The 14654-nt window shown below is 38.0% G+C and overlaps 1 protein-coding gene across 9 annotated transcripts in view; it reads left to right on the forward strand.

Annotated features, from left to right (window-relative positions):
* MBD5 (methyl-CpG binding domain protein 5) overlaps window positions 1-14654 on the forward strand; it is a 148361-nt gene that overhangs the window by 1117 nt on the left and 132590 nt on the right. The window lies entirely within an intron of this gene.

Here is a 14654-nt window from a genome sequence, read left to right on the forward strand (position 1 = left end):
CGCACGTTTGATGGCAGTCCGTGGTTGTTGGTGGTGGCTGGCTATATTTGGTCGATGGCTCGCTCAAATATACGTATGTCGTGATCTGCTTTTCTATGGCCTTCTGCTGGGAAGGCCAAATGTCTCCATCTACCCTTGGCGACGGTGCTGGTTTGTTAGGTCAGGTACCGCTGGTAGGCTGGTCTGACCATTTATTCCTACTAATTAAAAGGAAAGTTAAGTGTCAAAAATGTCTGAAATAGATTAAAATGTAAGGGGGCAAACTAAATGCCTAACTCAAGGAAATATTGGAAAGAGCCTTCTGGAGATTTGCAAGAATCCAGAAGTAAGAGTTTGGGCATTAACGTCAAATTGAAATAAGAGTCCTCTAGATAAGTAGGATGTTTATATTAAAATTGCTGTTGTCTGCTTGTTTCTGGAGCTTAATTATGTCCTCCATAATCTTAAAAAGACGGTTTGAGTGCTCAGTTTTATTAAGTACCGTGGAGCCTGCTGAACCATGAAGTAGGCCGTAAGTATGTATTTCAGTGGGGCACCACGGTTAAATGGTGGTCAGCAGAGAGCGTGTGTCATCTCTGCCTCACGTGGGAAGGATACCCACAAGAAAGAGCTCTCCTGAAACGCTTTGGTATCTCCCGTTTCTAATTTGTACGTACGTGTCTTGTGCGAAGCAGCAATTTTGTGATCAAACTGGAAAGAGTTTGAGAAAGCCGTAATTTGCTGGGGTAGAAAGAATGAGAGGAATATAGTTGGACCAATACTTAACAATGTTGCGTAGAAGAACTGAAGGTAACAGCCATCGCTGTAATTCTTTCTAATTGTTTGCCGTTAGTTTTCTGTTAGCTTGTAAAAACAAGATTACTTTGGTTTTAAACATGTGAAAAAAATTAACACTGATAATCATTGTCAAAATCAGCAGATATGTGTGTAAAACCCCATTCTTTAAATGTGTGACTCTCCTTTTGGTTAGTTTACTACAGGCAAGAGTTGGCCAGCACAAGACTGTCCAGGAAGGAGTAAAGGATGCCGTTTTCTTCTTTTTTATGCCAATGCTTCCTTTCCCAACCTGAGATACCATTGATCTATTTTCATCTGTACATGCAAACTTACAGCGGCTTCAGGATTATGCGCCCAATGTACATGGAGCTGCAACTTTCATGGCCTACAGCGGATGAGTTGTATTATTTATTATGGGGATTTAACGCTTTAATTCTTTGTGGTTTAGTGTTAAAAATAAGTATGATTTGATCTAATATGATTGCTTGGTAAAATACCTTAGCAGAATTCTAAAGCTGGGCAGAATAATTCAGGGTCTTCCCTTACTTTAAATCCTAGAGATAAAATTACTAATAAACCCTTCAATTTCTATAGATCTCCAGCTCCTGCAGCCAAATCTGTGCTGGGAAGACAACTGCTGATTTGGGGGGATTGGATAGGGGAGGTTCCTCCTAAGGAGCCACTGGTGGGGCTGGGATTCCGAGTTGTGTCGGAGGCAGTTCCTGCAGCACCCAACACAAAGGGGGCTAAGATTCATTTGGGGCTCCTGCCTGCTGTCACAACAGCCTTCTAAGAGCTGAAAGAGTTGACTCAACCTGTGTTAAGGAAGACTGCTTTATCAACAGCTGTGGCTAAAGGGTAGTACAGTTTTGTTTTGTTTGAGGTTTTGAGCCAAAATTAATAATTATTTTCATGTATTCTAGGTTATAGTGGCTTCCCAGACTCTGGGTCAGAGAGATTGTTTGGAATTAGAGAGAAACCTACCATGGCAAAATGTAGGCTGTGCTAGATATAAAGATGCTGTTCAGGCCAGGCTTACATTGTCTTTAACAGTCTTTTCTTGGAGTTTGCTTTCTTACCTTTCTTTGCAGATGAATGTGTTTGTTTCTATTGAGACTAGGTAGGCGGATGTTTGAAGGGAATCTTTATGATGCAATGCTTTCAATAATTTAACTTTTCACATGCGGTCCTTCAGTTCCTTTTTGGCTGTGGAGGGATCAGTCTTTCTCCTTGTTAAAATGCACAGAAGATCTTGGCATAAGTAACAGTCCACTCAGAAATGGAATGCCTTGGTTTTCAGCTGGGTTATTTAATTTGGTTTGTCAGTACTTTCCCCCGCCCCCCCCCCACTGTTATTCGTGGCAATTCCTTGTATGTGGAGGGTCAGTAACTCGAATACGATCCGTAACTACAAAATTAGTTTCTGAATCAGCAGCGAGTGCTTATCGTGGATGTTCCTGCTGGAAAGCAGTAGACCAGGTGGGTGGCCCCTCGTGCCCATCTGGAGCCCCACTAATGTCAGTGTGTCTTTCTATGGGCTTAAGAGACCACATGCACAAAGCAGCTTGCAAGAGAAGAATCTCTTCTATTAATGGCACAGGACACAAATTTTGAAAGTGACTGAGCTTCCTTTTCAAAAATACTGTTAAAACTTTAGAAAAGTGGCGAGTTTGGTTTATTTTTTTGGGCTTGTTCACTTGTTTAGTGGCTTGGTTTTGTTTGGTTGGTTTTTAAGGACCCTCTATTGGTTTCTGTTTTATCCCAGTGGAAGTGAGTATTAAAATTACCATTGATTTCAACAATAAGAAGATACAGGATACATTTTTGAATGCTCTCATGTCATTAAGGACCTGCTTGTTCTTTTTAAGAGTTATTTGAATGTTTGAAACCACAGGCTTTCACTGGCTTTTCTTTGTAATTATTTTTGGAACTATTAGGTGGAATAATACTGCTTAATCAGTTTCAAGTAGGCCTGCACAGGAACCAAAGCCTGTATTAGGAATAAGATTTTGGAAGAGTATTGGAGGAAGGTAAAAATTAAAGCATCCTGAAAGCTATGTAACTAGAGTTAAACCAAGCAGGATGCTAATAAAAAGCATCAGTTAAGAAATTGAGAAGGTCTGACTCCTTTCCTCTCTTCAAATTCCAAGTTCTTTATTATAGCAATACCTTTTTCTTTTATTTTTTTTTAATAAATTATCTAGAAAGGAGTTCAGACTTTGCACTATTTTTAAATTGAGGTAAAATTTGTCAAAATGACTTAGATTACAAAGTTATGAAGTGTGTGAGTACATATGCATATATGTTTAGCTACATACACAAATGCATGTGGGTATATAAAAGAAGTGTAAAAAATAGATACTTTAAAACAGTACTTACAGATCTTTGGAGCCACACAGTTGCTTTATTTCGAAAGTTTTAACTGTAAGTTGTTGTTTTGATCTGGCACATGGCAGCAGGAATCAGTCATTACTGTGAGATGGCTATTCATAGACCTTTGTGATCATCTCAGTTTATCTGCAGCTTGACAGGTGTTCCCATCGCAAAAAATCTCCATTCCCTCCTCTCCTTCCCATGGGAATGACTAAGGAACAAATCATGGAGAGCAGCTTTGAGTGTTGGTTCACTGGGGTGGAGCTGAGGAGCATTGTAGAGGGCAATACGGAGAGATGGAGATGCACAAGGCACCTACCTCTGTCACTTATTTGGGCTTTTGTTGTGTTTTTTTTTCCTGAAATCTTCTGTTTCAGGAGCTTCAAATTTACTTAAAAAATGAAATGGTAAAATGTCTGGAAATTCTTTTTGAGTTTTCTGGTAACTCTCTTTATCAAATAAAGAATAAAGGATTTTATTTATTACTCTTGTTAAATTCCTCAATATGATGTTTTCCTTTTTTTTTTTCTTTTATTTCTTCTACGGGAAATATTTTAAAGTAAGGAAACAGTATTTTAAAAATTATCCTGTCACAATATCTGGTAACTAAGACCTATAGAAGCAATTATGTTAATTACATTATTCCTATACGAGGTATGATTGAAGGCCAGGATTAAAAAAAACCCCATATATATATATTCTCACAATGTTTGATTAGTCTACATTTTCAGTGACATTAAATCCAAATTTTTTTTTTGTGACTTACTGAAGGAAATCTGAAACATAAATAGCATCTTAAATATTTGGGCCCTTGGTTTGCACCATCAGTAGCGTGGCCTCGCTAAGAAAAATTCCCAAGTGAGGGAACCAGAACAGTTGTCAATTGTTTGCACAACAAATCCTGTTGGATAGAATGGTGATATTCTCAACGTTTAGATAAAGAGAGGCTTGCAATAATGTTGCCTTGTATCCCGCTGCCAAAGGAAACAAATGCAGTCTAAGTTAGGGAGAAAAGTAAAAGTCCGCCAAATGGAAGGTAGGCCTACATATCATAAATATAGCTAGTTTAATTTTTCTATTCATACTGCCTAATGTTTCAAAAACATGTAAATTAAATTTCAATTCGCCAATTTTAGACTTTATTTTTAAGCTCTGGTAGATCATTGCCAACGCAGTATTTAGGGTTATCTGTTGTAACAGACTAAACCCCTTACAAAAATGGGTAAAACAGTAAGTTTTGTCTTCATCCTTTGAGCTTTTCCCTGCATCTCTCATGTATACTTTTATACATGCACAAGTATTTATACACACGTGCCTGTGTGTATTTGCATACGTATCCATGATTAGCCCCACTAGAATGAGTACAACTTTCGTGTATTTTGGTAGGACTCAAGCTGTAGCATTGACAATAATAAACGGCTGGCACTGGCTTTATATTTTGAATGTGTTTGCACCTAATCTACTTTTAAATTATATATATTTAAAATTTATTTAATTTTTTACATCTAATACTCTGATGCAATGAAGATCTGTGCACCTCTTTATTTTTTTTATATAAGCATGCTGTTGACTTCTAGGGGTAAATTTTATTTATTTTATATGTATGTAGAAGGCAAGCACAAAAAAAGCTTTTGCTGGATCCTCTCATCCAACCCCTACATGAGAGGAAGAATTTTTTAGTATCTGCTATTTTTGTAAGAAAACACTGCAAAAGTGGACAAATGACAGCATTGATCAAAGAAACAAAGTAGTCAGAAATCTGTAGCGAGCTGATTTTTTAGAACAGAACTTCCTTTTGTCTTTTATGGGCTTGGGGGCAGGAGGGGGGATACGTTGTCCCTTCATAATCTTTCCAGGAAAGAAGCTTACCTAAAGCAAATTGTGAGAAGGGTCAGAGTTAAGAGGTAGATATGTTGGGATAAATTTGTGATGCAGCGTGTTTTTGTGAAGTTGTTCTTGAGCACGGCTACTTTAAATGTGAAATGATATTATAAGATCTGCTGGTATTTCTAAGTTCAATAACTTTTCTTGATGCATTTTGAAGTCTTAAGAGAAAAAGCCTTTGGAAAATATCCTTCTGGTTTGCAACCGCTTGTTTTAAAGTTTTCTGGCTTTTAATTTTTTTCTTGAAGGATCAGACTATGTTTCTCAAGGATAGTCCCCTTTGAAAACTTAAAGTCATTTTCCTCAGAAGACTTCCATTCTTACTATCTTAGGAAAGGTTAGGCTTTTTTAAAAACACTCTTTCAAAATATCTTTCCTCCTTTAACATTTTGTCGCACAGGAGTTCTTGCTGAAGGGATTCTTGGCTGTTTTAGAAACTGTAATCTAGTTAAAAGGTTTGTTTATGCTTCCCATCTCTGTTCTGCTGATGGTATTAGAGCGCGGGCCAGAGCCAGGCAGCTAACTGTTTATAGCAGGCAAACTTCAATTAAAGCTGCAGCCTTCAGTTTACTAAATACCAATATGTTCGTGGCAGCTGCAAATAATTGCAGAAAGGATGAAAGTAGAGGGGTGGCCTATGATTTCTCTCAAGAAATTCTTTTTCACTTGTTGTTCTTTTCATATTTAGAATCCAGCACACCCTTTCAGAATCAGAAATGCTTTGCTCTTTGAAAGAAGCCGTCTGTGAAAGACGGAGATCTGTATTTGGGACTGTATCTTTTTGAGGCAAAACATTAATTGATTTCGGTGGAAGTTTTATCCGAAGGAAGGGCTGTAGAGTATGTTCCTCTGTATCGGAGCAGGTATCAAAATTCTTCTACCACAACCAGTGCTGTTGTCCAAACTCAAAGTACCATTGGCTTTTCTCTACTAAGATAATTTAATGTTGAGGGCTGTGACGTCCCACCTTCTCAGGGTAGCAAGAATGTGCTGTATTTAGTGGACAGTAACTCAAGAATTTGTGCGTTAAAGTAAACTGATAACATAGATTTTATTTAATACTTTAAACTTCAGGCTGATGTTTGGGTTTAAGGATTATATATTTAAAAATATGTGAATTGTTAGAGCCTTTTTAAACCTGCATGGTTTTTGTTGAAGTCTGCTGTGGTGTTATTAAGTAATAAAACACGTATGTGTCTGCGGGCCATCTGAACTGAAGAAGCAAACCATATCTGGCCTGTAGGCTATTGGTTCCTCACCTCTGTTTTAAAATTAGTAAAATCATTTGCAGCGTGATTCATTTCTAAAAATTACTTGTCCATCTGTGCAGCGCTTACTAGCTATAAAGTTGCAGTGCTCACTGTGGTAGTGTTGATAGGGTTTTTTTTCTGAAAGTTGTATTACTCTGGTAACATCTTTGTTGTAGCTTTTGTATCACACTTTGGCCAAGTTGTTGTTCTTCGATAAATAGGTTTGTATTAGGCATGTAATTTGGGGTATTGTAATACTGCTGTGTAAGGTGATTTTAATTTTTTTGAAACATCCATAAACTCTTAATATTTTGTTATTAAAAACGTATATATGAAATCTTTACGCTAAGGAAAAAAATAAAGAGTCTATTCTGTTTTCACTGATGTCAGTGCTAAAATATTTATTAACTTCCTTGGGTGCTGAATGAAGCCCTAAACCTGAATTTTTCAGGAGTTCTAACTTGACGGAGGTATTGGGGAATGAGCAGTTCTAACCATGTAATGATCCCAAAAGCTGGTCGTTAGGCAGCTTCTTAATCAGCTGGTATGTGGATTTGAGTGGATCACCTTACATATTTAGCTTTCTTCCTGTGCTTGCGGTTTTCGCTGGTCTTTTTCCCATGCTCCTTTCCTTAAAAACTTCACAGTTATGAATCAGTCTTAATCATTTTTTGTAACTCAAGTCATTAGCTGATGTAAGAGTTCTGCTAAGAAGCTGCAGACACATGGTGAGGTACAACTTAATGAGCACATCCCTGGAACTAAAAAATAAACAGCAAATTAAATGATAATAATTTTTATATCTTTTCTTTATGGAAAAGGAACGCGTAAATAGTTTATGCCAGGAAAGGTATTCCTGTGTGTAGGAACTACATCTTTTTTTTTCCAAATAATAACTGGCAAAGCAATAACTGTTGTTTTGTCAGAGAATGAATACATAAACTTTGTAGAACCTGTTATTTACAACTTTTTGTTTTATTTGGAAACAGTTAATCGACTTTCTCCAAATATTGATCTATGCTGACTAAAAATAAGTTTAACTTTATTCAGTTTTTAAGTTGTGGGTTTGATACAACAACCTGAGACACACTTACCCCATACTGGAACCGTTGAAAGTATATTATTCTGATTTTTTTTTTTTATATTATTGCATTTAACAAAACAGTAAAAAAAAATGTAGTTTTTGCTGGTTATTGCAAATAATTATAATACTTCATTTGCATTGGAATTTATTTATAGTATCTGTATGTCTAGAATGTTTCTGAGCTATTGTAGAAAAAGTGAAATACGTTTTAGTTTCTGTTTTGGTAGATAGTAGTCAAAAATCATATGTAATATAGGAAAATGTTCATTGTAATGGTGGTGAATGTAACTTCTTCATTGCTGACAACTGGTGAACCTTGGATTGAAGGTATCTTAAAGCATCTCCAGTTATCATTATCTTTAAAGGAAGCTCTTTTTAGAGACTTCCATTTAATGTCCTAATGTAGAGTCTCAAAAAAGTCGGTTCGCGTGTGTACTGGAGGGCTCCACAGACAGGTGGTATTTTAGGATTAGGTTGTATGAATCCTTACGTTCATCAAAAATCTGCAAATAATTACTGTTACTTTAATCTCTGCATTAATCCTGTCCCATGTAATCCATGATTGTTTTGTCCTCAGTTTGCATAGACTCTCCTGTTGTTTACTTTTGCTTTACTCACATACTTTATTGCGCCCTACTAGAAATACCTAAGAACTTACTAACTCTTAGTTAGTCTGAGAAGTAAAGTTTGATGCTCAACTTGGTGGCATTTTTCTGTGTGTCAGTAGCGCAGCAAGCTACTTGCTGCTCCTGGCTCATGGAATGCCAGGAACAAACTTGAAACTTCAGAGAACGCCATTACTAGGTAGAAATATTTTTATTTTTGTGCAAACAAAGGATGGGGAAGCCTGCTTCACCGGAGAAGCCAGTTCCCTCAAGCTGCAAGGTGCTGCCTGCGGATAAGTCTTCCTGCCGCTCACTGTGGTATTTGACGTTAGGTACACTTATTTTACGGGAAGAAGGTGTTTTGCTCTCTGTAAGAGAAAGGAGGGTTGTAACTGAAAGCTTCTGGAGAGGCTTTGCGGTGTGTCATAGGAAGGAAGCGAGACGTTAGGAAGGAGCAGGGTTTGGGGAGAGGGGTTGGTGGTTGGGAGCAGAGCAGGGTGTGAATGGCGAGGGGAGCACAGGGGGATGCAGCCAGAGGGGAGGTGGATGGAGGCAAAGCAAACTTTGGGAGAAGAGTTGACGGCTGGAGGGGTGGTGTGGGGGTAATGGGGGCTGTAACAAAAACTGGGAGGTGTTTGGAGAAGAGGGGCCATGTGCTGCACATGAAAGTATTTGCCATGGCAGAGGGGAGGAGATCTGGTAAGGGAGCGTGATGGGGAGGGGAGGTGGTGACAACTCATGGAAAAAAAACCTGGTAGCCTTACCCAAGACACAAGTATGAAGCCCTGTGGCTTATATTTTCACACACAGTATCAACTAGAAAGTGCTACTTAATACATATACATCTTTACATATAATAGAGTCTTGGGATGATTTGAAAAGGGAAGTAAATAGGCATCCGACTACTGTCAGGCATATAAATAATTTCATAATATAATGTCACTGTTGCTGCCTAGACTTGGAAGAGCTTAAAAGTTGTTGCAGTCTAGATCATCAGGCATATTTGGACACCAAGCCCCGCTGTTTTCAAATGATAGCTGGTATCAGTAGAAAAGAAGTGCTTAAATATCTTTGAGGACTTTGGCCTGGATGTTTAGGTTTCCACGAGTTAAGTCTCTAGGCAACTAAATACATGACTCGAGTTCAGCTTTTTCTTCTTTGTCCTACTTCAGTTCTGTCTTGTGGCTGTGAGCTCCACGTCTTGGTTGGAGGAAAGCATTGGAGAATTCTGCCGTTCCTGTAGCATAAACAGATCTCTCTGACAAAGACCTACATGTTTAAGTTTTCATTAGGAAAAGCATCCCATCATTATATTCTGAAAAGGGTGACTGAAATGCTCAGCGTGCCTTCTCTGGCTCACCATTATTTTGTTTACTTTGACTATATTCTTTCTTACTCGTCTCTTGAGTAAACAATTCTAATCCACTGCTGTACATGCAAGTCATTTTTGTTATTTATTTCTGAACCTTCCTATTTTTTTTATGCATCCTTTTGACATCAGATGACCAGAAGTAAACACAGTATTCTTAGTGAGGGGAAACCACTGATTTATATGGATTATTCTAATCCAACATCATGCAAGCAAAATCAAAAAATAGTTTGACTACCTAATGATTCAGAAATGCAGAAGTGTTGCCAAAAATTTTAGCATTTGTTAGCTTTACACTTGAGCAAATGCATTCTGCTAGGGAATTTAACTTCTTTTTAACTCTTATCTTCGGAGTTTTAAGGCTGTGAATTTATTCCACAAAACCAGAAGCATGTGTTTTACAATTAAGAAAAATATGAAAAATAATTTTTTTTTAATTCCGTGCATCTTCCTTTTCGGATTAGTATTTCTAGACTTACATATACAGGGACAAACGTTCTTCCAATGAATACAGCCAGAAAAGTTTTTTTTATTGAACAGGAGCTTTAGTATGATTTAGCATTTTCTAGTTGGAGATAATGGTCTGAAGTACAGCCCGTGCTATAGGAAATAAATGCAGTATACCTTCGTGAGGAAAGGAGTATCTCTTGAATAACAAAACAAAGCAACAGTTTTTGAGGAACCTGAGCAGTAGGAACCAGAGGTGTTGATTTTGTAAGCATTAAACAGTCCACACTTTAAGAATTATTCTCTGATATCTTTGAATTCAATGACTGACTAAATCATTTTACGTGCCTCTTCTGGACAGTGTTTTTCTGTGTATTTGTCAATCATAACTGCAGCCCTGGTATTATTGTAGTACAGAATAATAGTAATAATGAGGGATTTATTGTTTTTTCATTGACTTCCGTGAAAATTATTTTGGACCTAATACAGGAGGATGATTTTACATAGCTTGATAAAGAATAGAAAGAGAAAAGTGATAATTTAGGATGAACAGTAGAAAAGGCTTCATATAATGAGAGAAACTTGGTTTCTAAATTTAATTTCCATTGGATAGCTTAAATTCTAATTGCTGATACTATGTTAGCTTCTTAGCTTGGCTATGAGGGAATATCTTTGCGCTTACAAGAAATAAACTTAATTGTTGCATTCCTTTTTTTTCCTGTTGAAGACCCAAAAAAAAAAAAAAAACAACCCAAACCTGTCCCAAAAAACTTAAATGTTTTTCTCTAAACTACAACAGCTGTACAACATTGTTTGAAATAAATATTCTGATACGGTTCTGCCAAAAACAAGAAAAAGGGATTTGTTCAATCAGCTGAAATAAAATTATCTGCAAAATAGCAATGAGTTACTTATCCCCATGATTCAGCATCTGATGAATAATATGTTAATAAATAATTGCTTTCAGTTAGGAAACCAGATTTGAGAGGATTTTTTTGTTTATTTACATTTTATATAGTAATACACTGGTCAATTGACTTTGGCTTCAGATGGGTTGGGGGAGAGTCTAACAAAGTGAAAATGCCTGTTCTGCATGAAATATAACTACATCCTCAGCAACTGGATTAATCCCTAATAATCTGGCTTGCGAGATGTTTTTCTCAGTATTATAAAATACAAAATTTTAAAATCAAATTTAATTGTTTTGGATAAAAGTGAGGAAAATAATACGTTTCTGCAAGATTCCTGTATGAAGTATGAAATGGGAAATACATGGAGATGTTAAATGTGCTGGCTTCATTTTCATTTATAGCCAGGGAGCCTGACATTTCCTTTACATTACTTTTACTGTGACTTTTTACTTTAAAATAAAGTAGAATGCCTTTTCTACATAGAAAAGTAAGAATCAATAGAAAAGTAAGACTCATACATTGTCATCTATTGTTTATTTATTTATTTAAAATATTACTTACTGTGATTTGCTGCTACCATTACGATATTAAGTGTTAATAAGATGGTTTTGGTAAGAAAACTTTAGAATAGTGGCTGGACAGAACACTGTTTCTGTAGAGAAGATAATTGCTCTCCTAAATTTGAATAGCGTGTGTTTGCGTATGTATGTGGCTTTTTTTGAGGCTACTTGATTTGACGGTGTTATCTCCTAGGCATTGCTTCCCTTTGAGATGGATGGGACTCGTACCTCTCCGAGGGGTGAGCTTATGGCTAGCGGTGGAGTGCAGCATATTTTTCTCTGTGCCATGGAAAAAGAAGTTTATGACTTGGGCAAAACACTTTCCCCATTTCTGTAGAGACTTGTGTGTTTAGTGTCCAAAAACTTTTTCATAAATACAGCTATAGAATACCTAAGGCTATTCAATTCATCTTTTCAAGGGTAAAGGATTTTTTTCTTTCTTTTTGATTAAATTTTTTGAGAAAGGAAGCTGTCAGAACTAACTTCATAGTTTTTCCTTTGTTGAATTGACACTCCATAAAATTTTACTTTAGCAGATTTGATACAAGAAGGAAGAAAACGATAGACTACATACAAGTAGGGCACAGAAGAAAGTTGTAGGTTATTAAATCTTTTCAAGGAGAAAAGGAAGTAGTTCAGTGTGCTCGCAGAGGTTCCTGTGTCAGCATTTGAGCAGCCTGGAAGAGATTATCTTCAGCCAACAGTAGGTAACGAAGGACAGGATGTGAAGGGAACACTGAACTACCAGCATGAAGGAAATTTGAGATATTAGCCTGTTTCAGGACTGGTTTTGCTTTAGATGTCGTCTTGCTCTTGAGCTACAGCGTTAGAGAGAGTTTTGAGCACTCAGATTAAAAAGTGAATGCTAATGTCTTGGAATAGATATTTTAATAGGTTTTTGGCTTTTTTTTTTTTTTGGGTGAATTTATCATTAGGGAGAAATGATAGCAACACAACAGATAAACTGGAGCAATTTAACACTTCACACACCTCTTTGGTTTTGGGGGGCATTTTTCCTCCTCATACTGCTATCTGCATCCATGTACGTTTTACTGAGAATTGGCCCCTCTGTTGATGGGCAGTATTAATAGAATTAGTTACGGGTCATTTGGCCAAAGGGTTCAAGTCCTAATCTGTCAGCTGGGTTCTGTCTGGCAGGTGAGCTGGGTATTTAGGCATGTGTATCGCTCCACCTGTGCCATGGGTGTACTGCTCTGCACCCCGCTGACATTTCTTAGCTGGGTTTTCCTATGTCTCCAGCAGTGGATTTGTCAAAAGGACATCAACGTTTGAAAAAAAAAGAAAAACCAAACAACAAAACATATATATTTGCTGTTCTCCCAACCCTATGGATTGGTAATGCTTCTGGAACGTAGGCTGGAGAAAGTGGGGTGTGTACGTACTGGAGAGTGGAGCAGGTGGAGCCAGGTAGGCTGCGCTGAAGCTGTCAAGTCTGTAAGATCAGTCATGTCCTTGCCAGTTGAGACTTGTGGTAGACCTGCATCTGTCATGAGCGTAATCCTTTACTCAGATGCCATTCTCACAGAAAACTGCGTGTTATTTTAGGTGCATAGCATTGGCCTGGCTAGGTGCTCAACTGATACTGACGCTCTGTGATAATGAGGGTCAGTATCAGTGTATAATAATGCTCCAGAATATGCCTATGCAAAGACTTACACAAGCATGGGCATGTATGGAGCATGCCTGCGGAGTCCGATGCCTTAGCAGTGCTGTCTGTAACCCAGATGTGTATAGCTGTGTCTTGCAGTTGCACTTTATTGTTGCTGACTTTCTGAAGTCATAACTGCTATAGCCAGCCTGTGAATTATTACACTACGGAAGATTATGTTTGTCCTCCTTAAGCCCTCTTGCACAAGTACTTGCCACCACCTTTTTTAAGCTAAGGTACAACTGATTCAATAATATCCTTCACTTTTGCCTTTTTCTAGCCAGTACCAAACCCCGGTTCTGCCACTGTGGGATGGGCTGTGCCTGCTTGGGCCTGAACTGGTGTTTGGGCAGGTCATAACCAGAGAGTTTGTGAGAATTAGGGACAGCTTTCCACCAGCCCCTTCTGACTCCTAGGAGGCACTCAGAGGGGAGTTGTTACAGCAGGCTGGAGAACTCTGTAGTTTGTGTAGCTGACTTCTGATGCAAGGCAGTTGAAAGGAGATGAAATCGTGCAGATATGAATACTTGAGAACTTCTATAAAGTCAGTCATACATGGAACTCTTCTGAGAGTATGCCGCTTGTCCTTTGTATAGCCAGGGAAATGAGAAATACTACAACAGCCTGAAAGCAGGTGGACACTATCCAGACTGCAGTGGTTTGGGAATCAGACCTTATGTTTTGGGAACTTGTCATTTCTGCAGTTATAGAGACTCTCTTACATATGTCGCATTCAATACACAGTTTATTGAGCAGTTTACTGACAAAAGAGAAAGGTATCTTGAGTGATAGCTGGTTTTGGAGAGGTGGTCTTCCCCAGGTTAATTGTGTTCTTATCTGTTCATGAAATTTCACTTGTGAAGACTGCTGTCTGGTAACATGGGTCTTGGTTAACCATGTTAACGCTCCTCAGGTAACAAATACAACAAGGTAGTGTGGGCAAAGTGTACAACTTCACACAGCTGGGAAGACCTGCCATTGGTTTATTTAGGCACTGGTAGGTCTATGCTGTCCTGATCAACATGGGGTTTAGGAGGAATATTCTAGTGTTGTTTCAGAAGATTTTGCCCACTTAACGTGACTACCACAGATTACCTGGTATGGCCGTGCTTTAATTACAAACCTAGCAGTTTTAGGAGGATGTGCATTTCATAATTCAAGATAAAAGCTTGCCATTTGAATGCTGTGAAGACAGTGTGATCTGTGTTGCTGTGTCATGCTGTGCTCTGCACCACAGAAAGTGTATGTCTAATTGTTCTAATCTGAAGTGGGTAGAAGATGCTGCTGTACACAGGCGCATTTTGAGCAGCTGCAACTGTCCAAGTACGGGATAGGTCCTTGTGAGCAAGGGACACTGCTCCAGGTTTGTACCTTTGCCTTGCGTGAAGATCTAGAAGGAGAAAACCCAGTGTGGTGATAAGGAGAATGTGCTGTTCTCTTGTGTAGCCTTTAGTTTTGTGGGTTTTTTTGTGTTTTTTTTTAATGTGGTGGTATTACAAACCTTTAGACCTTTCAGTAGTGACATGAGAAGTTTGGGTGCAGTTTCCTGATTCTTCTTACAAAACTTAAAATGGCACTGTATTTTCCAGAAAGCCAATTAAAATATAAAAAAGCGTTAAACTTATTAAACGTCCACAGAAAAGTATTTCAGTTTCTTGTCCACGGGTAAGTTCATAGTTAGAACGCTGTAGTAAAACAAAAATGGATGTAAAATTGCGCCCTTGG

The sequence above is a fragment of the Larus michahellis genome, chromosome 7, assembly GCF_964199755.1.
Source record: "Larus michahellis chromosome 7, bLarMic1.1, whole genome shotgun sequence".
Classification (NCBI taxonomy): Eukaryota; Metazoa; Chordata; class Aves; order Charadriiformes; family Laridae; genus Larus; species Larus michahellis.